We start from the raw sequence: 10,960 nt of genomic DNA on the forward strand, positions 1-10,960 counted from the left end.
ATCCTCCCGGGGGCCCTGAAATTACTGACACCCTCCGAGGGGCCCCTGAAATTACTGACAACTTCCTGAGGGGCCCTGAAATTACTGACACCCTCCCGGGGGCCTGAAATTACTGACAACTTCCTGAGGGGCCCTGAAATTACTGACACCCTCCCGGGGCCCTGAAATTACTGACACCCTCCTGGGGGCCCCTGAAATTACTGACACCCTCCCGGGGCCCTGAAATTACTGACACCCTCCTGGGGGCCCCTGAAATTACTGAAACCCTCCCGGAGGCCCTGAAATTACTGACACCCTCCCGGGGCCCTGAAATTACTGACACCCTCCCGGGGGCCCCTGAAATTACTGAAACCCTCCCGGAGGCCCTGAAATTACTGACACCCTCCCGGGGGCCCCTGAAATTACTGAAACCCTCCCGGAGGCCCTGAAATTATTGACACCCTCCCGGGGCACTGAAATTACTGACACCCTCCTGGGGGCCCCTGAAATTACTGAAACCCTCCCGGAGGCCCTGAAATTACTGACATCCTCCCAGGGCCCCTGAAATTAATGAACCTCTCCCGGGGCCCCTGAAATTACTGAAACCCTCCCGGAGGCCCTGAAATTACTGACATCCTCCCAGGGCCCCTGAAATTAATGAACCTCTCCCAGGGCCCCTGAAATTAATGAACCTCTCCCGGGGGCCCTGAAATTACTGACACCCTCCCAGGGGCCTGAAATTACCGACATCCTCCCAGGGCCCTGAAATTACTGACACCCTCCCCGGGACATGAAATTACTGACACCCTCCCGGGGGCCTAAAATTACTGACACACTCCTGGGGGCCCTGAAATTACTGACACCCTCCCGGGCGCCCTGAAATTACTGACACCTCGTGGGGGCCCTGAAATTACTGACACCCTCCCGGGGCCCCTGAAATTACTGTCACCCTCCCGGGGGCCTGAAATTACTGACACTCTCCCGGGGCCCCTGAAATTACTGACAGCTCCTGGGGGCACCTGAAATTACTGACACCTTCCCGGGGCCCCTGAAATTACTGACACCCTCCAGAGGGCCCCTAGAATTACTGACACCCTCCCGGGCCCCTGAAATTACTGACACCCTCCCGGGGCTCCTGAAATTAGTGACACCCTCCCGCGGCCTGAAATTACTGACACCCTCCCGGGGCCTGAAATTACTGACACCCTCCCTGGGGCCCCTGAAATTACTGACACCCTCCCGAGGGCCTGAAGTTACTGACACCATCCCGGGGGCCCTGAAATTAGTGACACCCTCCCGGGGGCCCCTGAAATTACTGACAATCTCCCGGAGGCCTGAAATTACTGACACACTCCTGGGGGCCCCTGAAATTACTGACACCCTCCTGGGGGCCCCTGAATTTACTGACACCCTCCTGGGGCCCCTGAAATTACTGACACCCTCTCGAGGGCCTGACATTACTGACACCCTCCCGGGGCTCCTGAAATTACTGACACCCTCCCGGGGGCCCCTGAAATTACTGACAACCTCCTGAGGGCCCCTGAAATTACTGACACCCTCCCGAGGGCCTGAAATTACTGACACCCTCCCGAAGGCCCCTGAAATTTCTGACAACCTCCCGAGGGCCTGAAATTACTGACACCCTCCCGGGGGCCCTGAAATTACTGACACCATCCCGGGGGCCTGAAATTACTGACACTCTCCCGGGGCCCCTGAAATTACTGACAGCTCCTGGGGGCACCTGAAATTACTGACACCTTCCCGGGGCCCCTGAAATTACTGACATCCTTCTGGGGGCTCCTGAATTTACTGACACCCTCCTGGGAGCCCCTGAAATTACTGACACCCTCCAAAGGGCCCCTAGAATTACTGACACCCTCCCGGGCCCCTGAAATTACTGACACCCTCCCGGGGCTCCTGAAATTAGTGACACCCTCCCGCGGCCTGAAATTACTGACACCCTCCTGGGGGCCCCGGAAATTACTGACACCCTCCCGGGGGCCCCTGAAATTACTGACACCTCCTGGGGGCCCCTGAAATTACTGACACCATCCCGGGGCCTGCAATTACTGACACCCTCCTGGGGGCCCCTGAAATTACTGAAACCCTCCCGGAGGCCCTGAAATTACTGACATCCTCCCAGGGCCCCTGAAATTAATGAACCTCTCCCGGGGGCCCTGAAATTACTGACACCCTCCCAGGGGCCTGAAATTACCGACATCCTCCCAGGGCCCTGAAATTACTGACACCCTCCCCGGGACATGAAATTACTGACACCCTCCCGGGGGCCCTGAAATTACTGACACCCTCCCGGGGGCCTAAAATTACTGACACACTCCTGGGGGCCCTGAAATTACTGACACCCTCCCGGGCGCCCTGAAATTACTGACACCTCGTGGGGGCCCTGAAATTACTGACACCCTCCCGGGGCCCCTGAAATTACTGACACCATCCCGGGGGCCTGAAATTACTGACACTCTCCCGGGGCCCCTGAAATTACTGACAGCTCCTGGGGGCACCTGAAATTACTGACACCTTCCCGGGGCCCCTGAAATTACTGACATCCTTCTGGGGGCTCCTGAATTTACTGACACCCTCCTGGGAGCCCCTGAAATTACTGACACCCTCCAAAGGGCCCCTAGAATTACTGACACCCTCCCGGGCCCCTGAAATTACTGACACCCTCCCGGGGCTCCTGAAATTAGTGACACCCTCCCGCGGCCTGAAATTACTGACACCCTCCTGGGGGCCCCGGAAATTACTGACACCCTCCCGGGGGCCCCTGAAATTACTGACACCTCCTGGGGGCCCCTGAAATTACTGACACCATCCCGGGGCCTGAAATTACTGACACCCTCCTGGGGGGCCCTGAAATTACTGACACCCTCCCGGCGGCCCCTGAAATTACTGACACCTCCTGGGGGCCCCTGAAATTACTGACACCCTCCTGGGGGCCCCTGAAATTACTGAAACCCTCCTGGGGGCCTGAAATTACTGACACCCTCCCGGGGCCCCTGAAACTACTGACACCCTCCCGGGGGCCTGAAATTACTGACACCCTCCCGGGGGCCTGAAATTACTGACACCCTACTGGGGGCCCCTGAAATTGGTGACACCCTCCTGGGGGCCCCTGAAATTACCGACACCCACCCGGGGGCAGAAATTACCGCCATCCTCCCGGGGGCCCTGAAATTACTGACACCCTCCGGGGGGCCCCTGAAATTACTGACAACTTCCTGAGGGGCCCTGAAATTACTGACACCCTCCCGGGGGCCTGAAATTACTGACAACTTCCTGAGGGGCCCTGAAATTACTGACACCCTCCCGGGGCCCTGAAATTACTGACACCCTCCTGGGGGCCCCTGAAATTACTGACACCCTCCTGGGGATCTGAAATTACCGTCATCCTCCCAGGGCCCCTGAAATTACTGACACCCTCCCGGGGGCCTGAAATTACTGACAACTTCCTGAGGGGCCCTGAAATTACTGACACCCTCCCGGGGGCCCCTGAAATTACTGAAACCCTCCCGGAGGCCCTGAAATTACTGACATCCTCCCAGGGCCCCTGAAATTACTGACAACTTCCTGAGGGGCCCTGAAATTACTGACACCCTCCCGGGGGCCCCTGAAATTACTGAAACCCTCCCGGAGGCCCTGAAATTACTGACACCCTCCTGGGGGCCCCTGAAATTACTGAAACCCTCCCGGAGGCCCTGAAATTACTGACATCCTCCCAGGGCCCCTGAAATTAATGAACCTCTCCCGGGGCCCCTGAAATTACTGAAACCCTCCCGGAGGCCCTGAAATTACTGACATCCTCCCAGGGCCCCTGAAATTAATGAACCTCTCCCAGGGCCCCTGAAATTAATGAACCTCTCCCGGGGGCCCTGAAATTACTGACACCCTCCCAGGGGCCTGAAATTACCGACATCCTCCCAGGGCCCTGAAATTACTGACACCCTCCCCGGGACATGAAATTACTGACACCCTCCCGGGGGCCTAAAATTACTGACACACTCCTGGGGGCCCTGAAATTACTGACACCCTCCCGGGCGCCCTGAAATTACTGACACCTCGTGGGGGCCCTGAAATTACTGACACCCTCCCGGGGCCCCTGAAATTCCTGTCACCCTCCCGGGGGCCTGAAATTACTGACACTCTCCCGGGGCCCCTGAAATTACTGACAGCTCCTGGGGGCACCTGAAATTACTGACACCTTCCCTGGGCCCCTGAAATTACTGACACCCTCCAGAGGGCCCCTGGAATTACTGACACCCTCCCGGGCCCCTGAAATTACTGACACCCTCCCGGGGCTCCTGAAATTAGTGACACCCTCCCGCGGCCTGAAATTACTGACACCCTCCTGGGGGCCCCGGAAATTACTGACACCCTCCCGGGGGCCCCTGAAATTACTGACACCTCCTGGGGGCCCCTGAAATTACTGACATCCTCCCAGGGGCCTGAAATTACTGACACCCTCCCGTGGCCTGAAATTACTGACACCCTCCCTGGGGCCCCTGAAATTACTGACACCCTCCCGAGGGCCTGAAGTTACTGACACCATCCCGGGGGCCCTGAAATTAGTGACACCCTCCTGGGGGCCACGGAAATTACTGACACCATCCCGGGGGCCCCTGAAATTACTGACACACTCCTGGGGGCCCCTGAAATTACTGACACCCTCTTGGGGGCCCCTGAATTTACTGACACCCTCCTGGGGGCCCCTGAAATTACTGACACCCTCTCGAGGGCCTGACATTACTGACACCCTCCCGGGGCTCCTGAAATTACTGACACACTCCTGGGGCCCCTGAAATTACTGACAACCTCCTGAGGGCCCCTGAAATTACTGACACCCTCCCGAGGGCCTGAAATTACTGACACCCTCCCGAAGGCCCCTGAAATTTCTGACAACCTCCCGAGGGCCTGAAATTACTGACACCCTCCCGGGGGCCCCTGAAATAACTGACACCCTCCTGGGGCTCCTGAAATTTCTGACACCCTCCCAAGGCATCTTAAATTACTGACACCCCCTCGAGGGCCTGAAATTACTGACACCATCCCGGGGCCTGAAATTACTGACACCCTCCTGGGGGCCCCTGAAATTACTGACACCCTCCCGGCGGCCCCTGAAATTACTGACACCTCCTGGGGGCCCCTGAAATTACTGACACCCTCCTGGGGGCCCCTGAAATTGCTGACACCCTCCTGGGGAACCCTGAAATTACTGAATCCCTCCTGGGGGCCTGAAATTACTGACACCCTCCTGGGGCCCCTGAAATTACTGACACCCTCCCGGGGGCCTGAAATTACTGACACCCTCCCGGGGGCCTGAAATTACTGACACCCTCCTGGGGCCCCTGAAATTGGTGACACCCTCCTGGGGGCCCCTGAAATTACTGACACCCTGCCGGGGCCCTGAAATTACTGACACACTCCTGGGGGCCCCTGAAATTACTGACACCCTCCTGGGGGCCCCTGAATTTACTGACACCCTCCTGGGGGCCCCTGAAATTACTGACACACTCTCGAGGGCCTGACATTACTGACACCCTCCCGGGGCTCCTGAAATTACTGACACACTCCTGAGGGCCCCTGAAATTACTGACACCCTCCCGAGGGCTTGAAATTACTGACACCCTCCCGAAGGCCCCTGAAATTTCTGACAACCTCCCGAGGGCCTGAAATTACTGACACCCTCCCGGGGGCCCCTGAAATAACTGACACCCTCCTGGGGCTCCTGAAATTTCTGACACCCTCCCAAGGCACCTTAAATTACTGACACCCCCTCCAGGGCCTGAAATTACTGACACCTTCCCGGGGCTCCTGAAATTACTGACACCCTTCCGAGGCCCCTGAAATTACTGACACCCTACTGGGGGCCCCTGAAATTGGTGACACCCTCCTGGGGCCCCCTGAAATTACCGACACCCACCCGGGGGCAGAAATTACCGCCATCCTCCCGGGGGCCCTGAAATTACTGACACCCTCCGGGGGGCCCCTGAAATTACTGACAACTTCCTGAGGGGCCCTGAAATTACTGACACCCTCCCGGGGGCCTGAAATTACTGACAACTTCCTGAGGGGCCCTGAAATTACTGACACCCTCCCGGGGGCCTGAAATTACTGACAACTTCCTGAGGGGCCCTGAAATTACTGACACCCTCCCGGGGGCCCCTGAAATTACTGAAACCCTCCCGGGGCCCTGAAATTGCTGACACCCTCCTGGGGGCCCCTGAAATTACTGACACCCTCCCGGGGCCCTGAAATTACTGACACCCTCCTGGGGGCCCCTGAAATTACTGACACCCTCCTGGGGGCCTGAAATTACTGACAACTTCCTGAGGGGCCCTGAAATTACTGACACCCTCCCGGGGCACTGAAATTACTGACACCCTCCTGGGGGCCCCTGAAATTACTGACAACTTCCTGAGGGGCCCTGAAATTACTGACACCCTCCCGGGGCACTGAAATTACTGACACCCTCCTGGGGGCCCCTGAAATTACTGACACCCTCCCAGGGCCCCTGAAATTAATGAACCTCTCCCGGGGGCCCTGAAATTACTGACACCCTCCCAGGGCCCCTGAAATTAATGAACCTCTCCCGGGGGCCCTGAAATTACTGACACCCTCCCAGGGCCCTGAAATTACTGACACCCTCCCCGGGACATGAAATTACTGACACCCTCCCGGGGGCCTAAAATTACTGACACACTCCTGGGGGCCCTGAAATTACTGACACCCTCCCGGGCGCCCTGAAATTACTGACACCTCGTGGGGGCCCTGAAATTACTGACACCCTCCCGGGGCCCCTGAAATTACTGTCACCCTCCCGGGGGCCTGAAATTACTGACACTCTCCCGGGGCCCCTGAAATTACTGACAGCTCCTGGGGGCACCTGAAATTACTGACACCCTCCAGAGGGCCCCTAGAATTACTGACACCCTCCCGGGCCCCTAGAATTACTGACACCCTCCCGCGGCCTGAAATTACTGACACCCTCCTGGGGGCCCCGGAAATTACTGACACCCTCCCGGGGGCCCCTGAAATTACTGACACCTTCCCGGGGCCCCTGAAATTACTGACACCCTCCAGAGGGCCCCTAGAATTACTGACACCCTCCCGGGCCCCTGAAATTACTGACACCCTCCCGGGGCTCCTGAAATTAGTGACACCCTCCCGCGGCCTGAAATTACTGACACCCTCCTGGGGGCCCCGGAAATTACTGACACCCTCCCGGGGGCCCCTGAAATTACTGACACCTCCTGGGGGCCCCTGAAATTACTGACATCCTCCCAGGGGCCTGAAATTACTGACACCCTCCCGGGGCCTGAAATTACTGACACCCTCCCTGGGGCCCCTGAAATTACTGACACCCTCCCGAGGGCCTGAAGTTACTGACACCATCCCGGGGGCCCTGAAATTAGTGACACCCTCCCGGGGGCCCCTGAAATTACTGACAATCTCCCGGAGGCCTGAAATTACTGACACACTCCTGGGGGCCCCTGAAATTACTGACACCCTCCTGGGGGCCCCTGAATTTACTGACACCCTCCCGGGGCTCCTGAAATTACTGACACACTCCTGGGGCCCCTGAAATTACTGACAACCTCCTGAGGGCCCCTGAAATTACTGACACCCTCCCGAGGGCCTGAAATTACTGACACCCTCCCGAAGGCCCCTGAAATTTCTGACAACCTCCCGAGGGCCTGAAATAACTGACACCCTCCTGGGGCTCCTGAAATTTCTGACACCCTCCCAAGGCATCTTAAATTACTGACACCCCCTCCAGGGCCTGAAATTACTGACACCATCCCGGGGCCTGAAATTACTGACACCCTCCTGGGGGCCCCTGAAATTACTGACACCCTCCCGGCGGCCCCTGAAATTACTGACACCTCCTGGGGGGCCCCTGAAATTACTGACACCCTCCTGGGGGCCCCTGAAATTGCTGACACCCTCCTGGGGAACCCTGAAATTACTGAAACCCTCCTGGGGGCCTGAAATTACTGACACCCTCAAAGGGCCCCTGAAATTACTGACACCCTCCCGGGGGCCTGAAATTACTGACACCCTCCCGGGGGCCTGAAATTACTGACACCCTCCTGGGGGCCCCTGAAATTGGTGACACCCTCCTGGGGGCCCCTGAAATTACTGACACCCTCCCGGGGGCTGAAATTACTGACACCCTCCCTGGGGCCCCTGAAATTACTGACACCCTCCCGAGGGCCTGAAGTTACTGACACCCTCCTGGGGGCCCCTGAAATTGGTGACACCCTCCTGGGGGCCCCTGAAATTACTGACACCCTCCCGGCGGCCCCTGAAATTAGTGACACCCTCCCGGGGGCCCCTGAAATTACTGACAATCTCCCGGAGGCCTGAAATTACTGACACACTCCTGGGGGCCCCTGAAATTACTGACACCCTCTCGAGGGCCTGACATTACTGACAACCTCCAGAGGGCCTGAAATTACTGACACCCTCCTGGGGCTCCTGAAATTTCTGACACCCTCCCAAGGCACCTTAAATTACTGACACCCCCTCCAGGGCCTGAAATTACTGACACCTTCCCGGGGCTCCTGAAATTACTGACACCCTTCCGAGGCCCCTGAAATTACTGACAACCTCTCGAGGGCCTGAAATTACTGACACCCTCCCGGGCCTCCTGAAATTACTGACACCCTCCCAAGGCCCCTGAAATTACTGACACCCTCCCGAGGCCCCTGAAATTACTAACACCATCCCGGGGCCCCTGAAATTACTGACTCCCTCCCGAGGGCCCCTGAAATTACTGACAACCTCCAGAGGGCCTGAAATTACTGACACCCTCCCGGGCCTCCTGAAATTACTGACACCCTCCCAAGGCCCCTGAAATTACTGACACCCTCTCGAAGGCCTGAAATTACTGACACCCTCCCGGGCCTCCTGAAATTACTGACACCCTCCCAAGGCCCCTGAAATTACTGACACCCTCCCGAGGCCCCTGAAATTACTAACACCATCCCGGGGCCCCTGAAATTACTGACTCCCTCCCGAGGGCCCCTGAAATTACTGACACCCTCCCAAGGCCCCTGAAATTACTGACACCCTCCCGAGGGCCTGAATTTACTGACACCATCCCGGGGGCCCTGAAATTACTGACACCCTCCCGGGGCCCCTGAAATTACTGACACCCTCCAGAGGGCCTGAAATTAGTGACACCCTCCCGGGGCCTCTGAAATTACTGACATCCTCCTGGGGGCCCCTGAAATTACTGACATCCTCCAGAGGGCCTGAAATTAGTGACACCCTCCCGGGGGCTCTGAAATTACTGACACCCTCCAGGAGGCCCCTGAAATTACTGACATCCTCCGGGGACCCTGAAATTACTGACACCCTCCCGGGGCCCCTGAAATGACTGACACCCTCCAGAGGGCCTGAAATTACTGACACCCTCCCAGGGCTCCTGAAATTGCTGACACCCTCCCGAGCCCCTGAAATTACTGACACCCTCCAGAGGGCCGGAAATTACTGACACCCTCCCGGGGGCCCCTGAAATTACTGACACCCTCCCGGGCCCCTGAAATTACTGACACTCTCCCAGGGGCCCCTGAAATTACTGACACCCTCAGAGGGCCTGAAATTACAGAAATGACACCCTCCCAAGGCACCTGAAATTACTGACACCCCCTCGGGGGCCCCTGAAATTACTGACACCCTCCCGGGCCCCTGAAATTACTGACACTCTCCCGGGGGCCCCTGAAATTACTGACACCCTCAGAGGGCCTGAAATTACTGAAATGACACCCTCCCAAGGCACCTGAAATTACTGACACCCCATCGAGGGCCTGAAATTACTGACACCCTCCCGGGGCTTCTGAAATTACTGACACCCTTCCGAGGCCCCTGAAATTACTGACACCCCATCGAGGGCCTGAAATTACTGACACCCTCCCGGGGCTTCTGAAATTACTGACACCCTCTCGAGGGCCTGAAATTACTGACACCCTCCCGGGCCTCCTGAAATTACTGACACCCTCCCAAGGCCCCTGAAATTACTGACATCCCCTCGAGGGCCTGAAATTACTGACACCCTCCCGGGGCTTCTTAAATTACTGACACCCTTCCGAGGCCCCTGAAATTACTGACACCCTCTCGAGGGCCTGAAATTACTGACACCCTCCCGGGGGCCTGAAATTACTGACACCCTCCCGGGGGCCCCTGAAATTACTGACACCCTCCAGGGGGCCCCTGAAATTACTGACTCGTCCTGGAAGCCCCTGAAATTACTGACACCCTCCTGGGGGCCCCTGAAATTACTGACACCCTCCCGGGGGCCTGAAATTACTGGCACCCTCCCGGGGGCCCCTGAAATTACTGACACCCTCCCGGGGGCCTGAAATTACTGACACCCTTCTGGGGGCCCCTGAAATTACTGACACCCTCCCGAGGGCCTGAAATTACTGACACCCTCCCGGGGCCCCTGAAATTACTGAAATCCTCCCGGGGGCCTGAAATTACCGACACCCACCCGGGGGCTGAAATTACGGACATACTCCCGTGGCCCCTGAAATTACTGACACCCTCCCGGGGCCCCTGAAATTACTGACACCCTCCCGGGGGCCTGAAATTACCGACACCCACCCGGGGGCAGAAATTACCGCCATCCTCCCGGGGGCCCTGAAATTACTGACACCCTCCGGGGGGCCCCTGAAATTACTGACAACTTCCTGAGGGGCCCTGAAATTACTGACACCCTCCCGGGGGCCTGAAATTACTGACAACTTCCTGAGGGGCCCTGAAATTACTGAAACCCTCCCGGAGGCCCTGAAATTACTGACATCCTCCCAGGGCCCCTGAAATTAATGAACCTCTCCCGGGGGCCCTGAAATTACTGACACCCTCCCAGGGGCCTGAAATTACCGACATCCTCCCAGGGCCCTGAAATTACTGACACCCTCCCGGGGGCCCTGAAATTACTGACACCCTCCCAGGGGCCTGA

This window comes from Heterodontus francisci, chromosome 5 (genome assembly GCF_036365525.1).
Source record: "Heterodontus francisci isolate sHetFra1 chromosome 5, sHetFra1.hap1, whole genome shotgun sequence".
NCBI lineage: Eukaryota > Metazoa > Chordata > Chondrichthyes > Heterodontiformes > Heterodontidae > Heterodontus > Heterodontus francisci.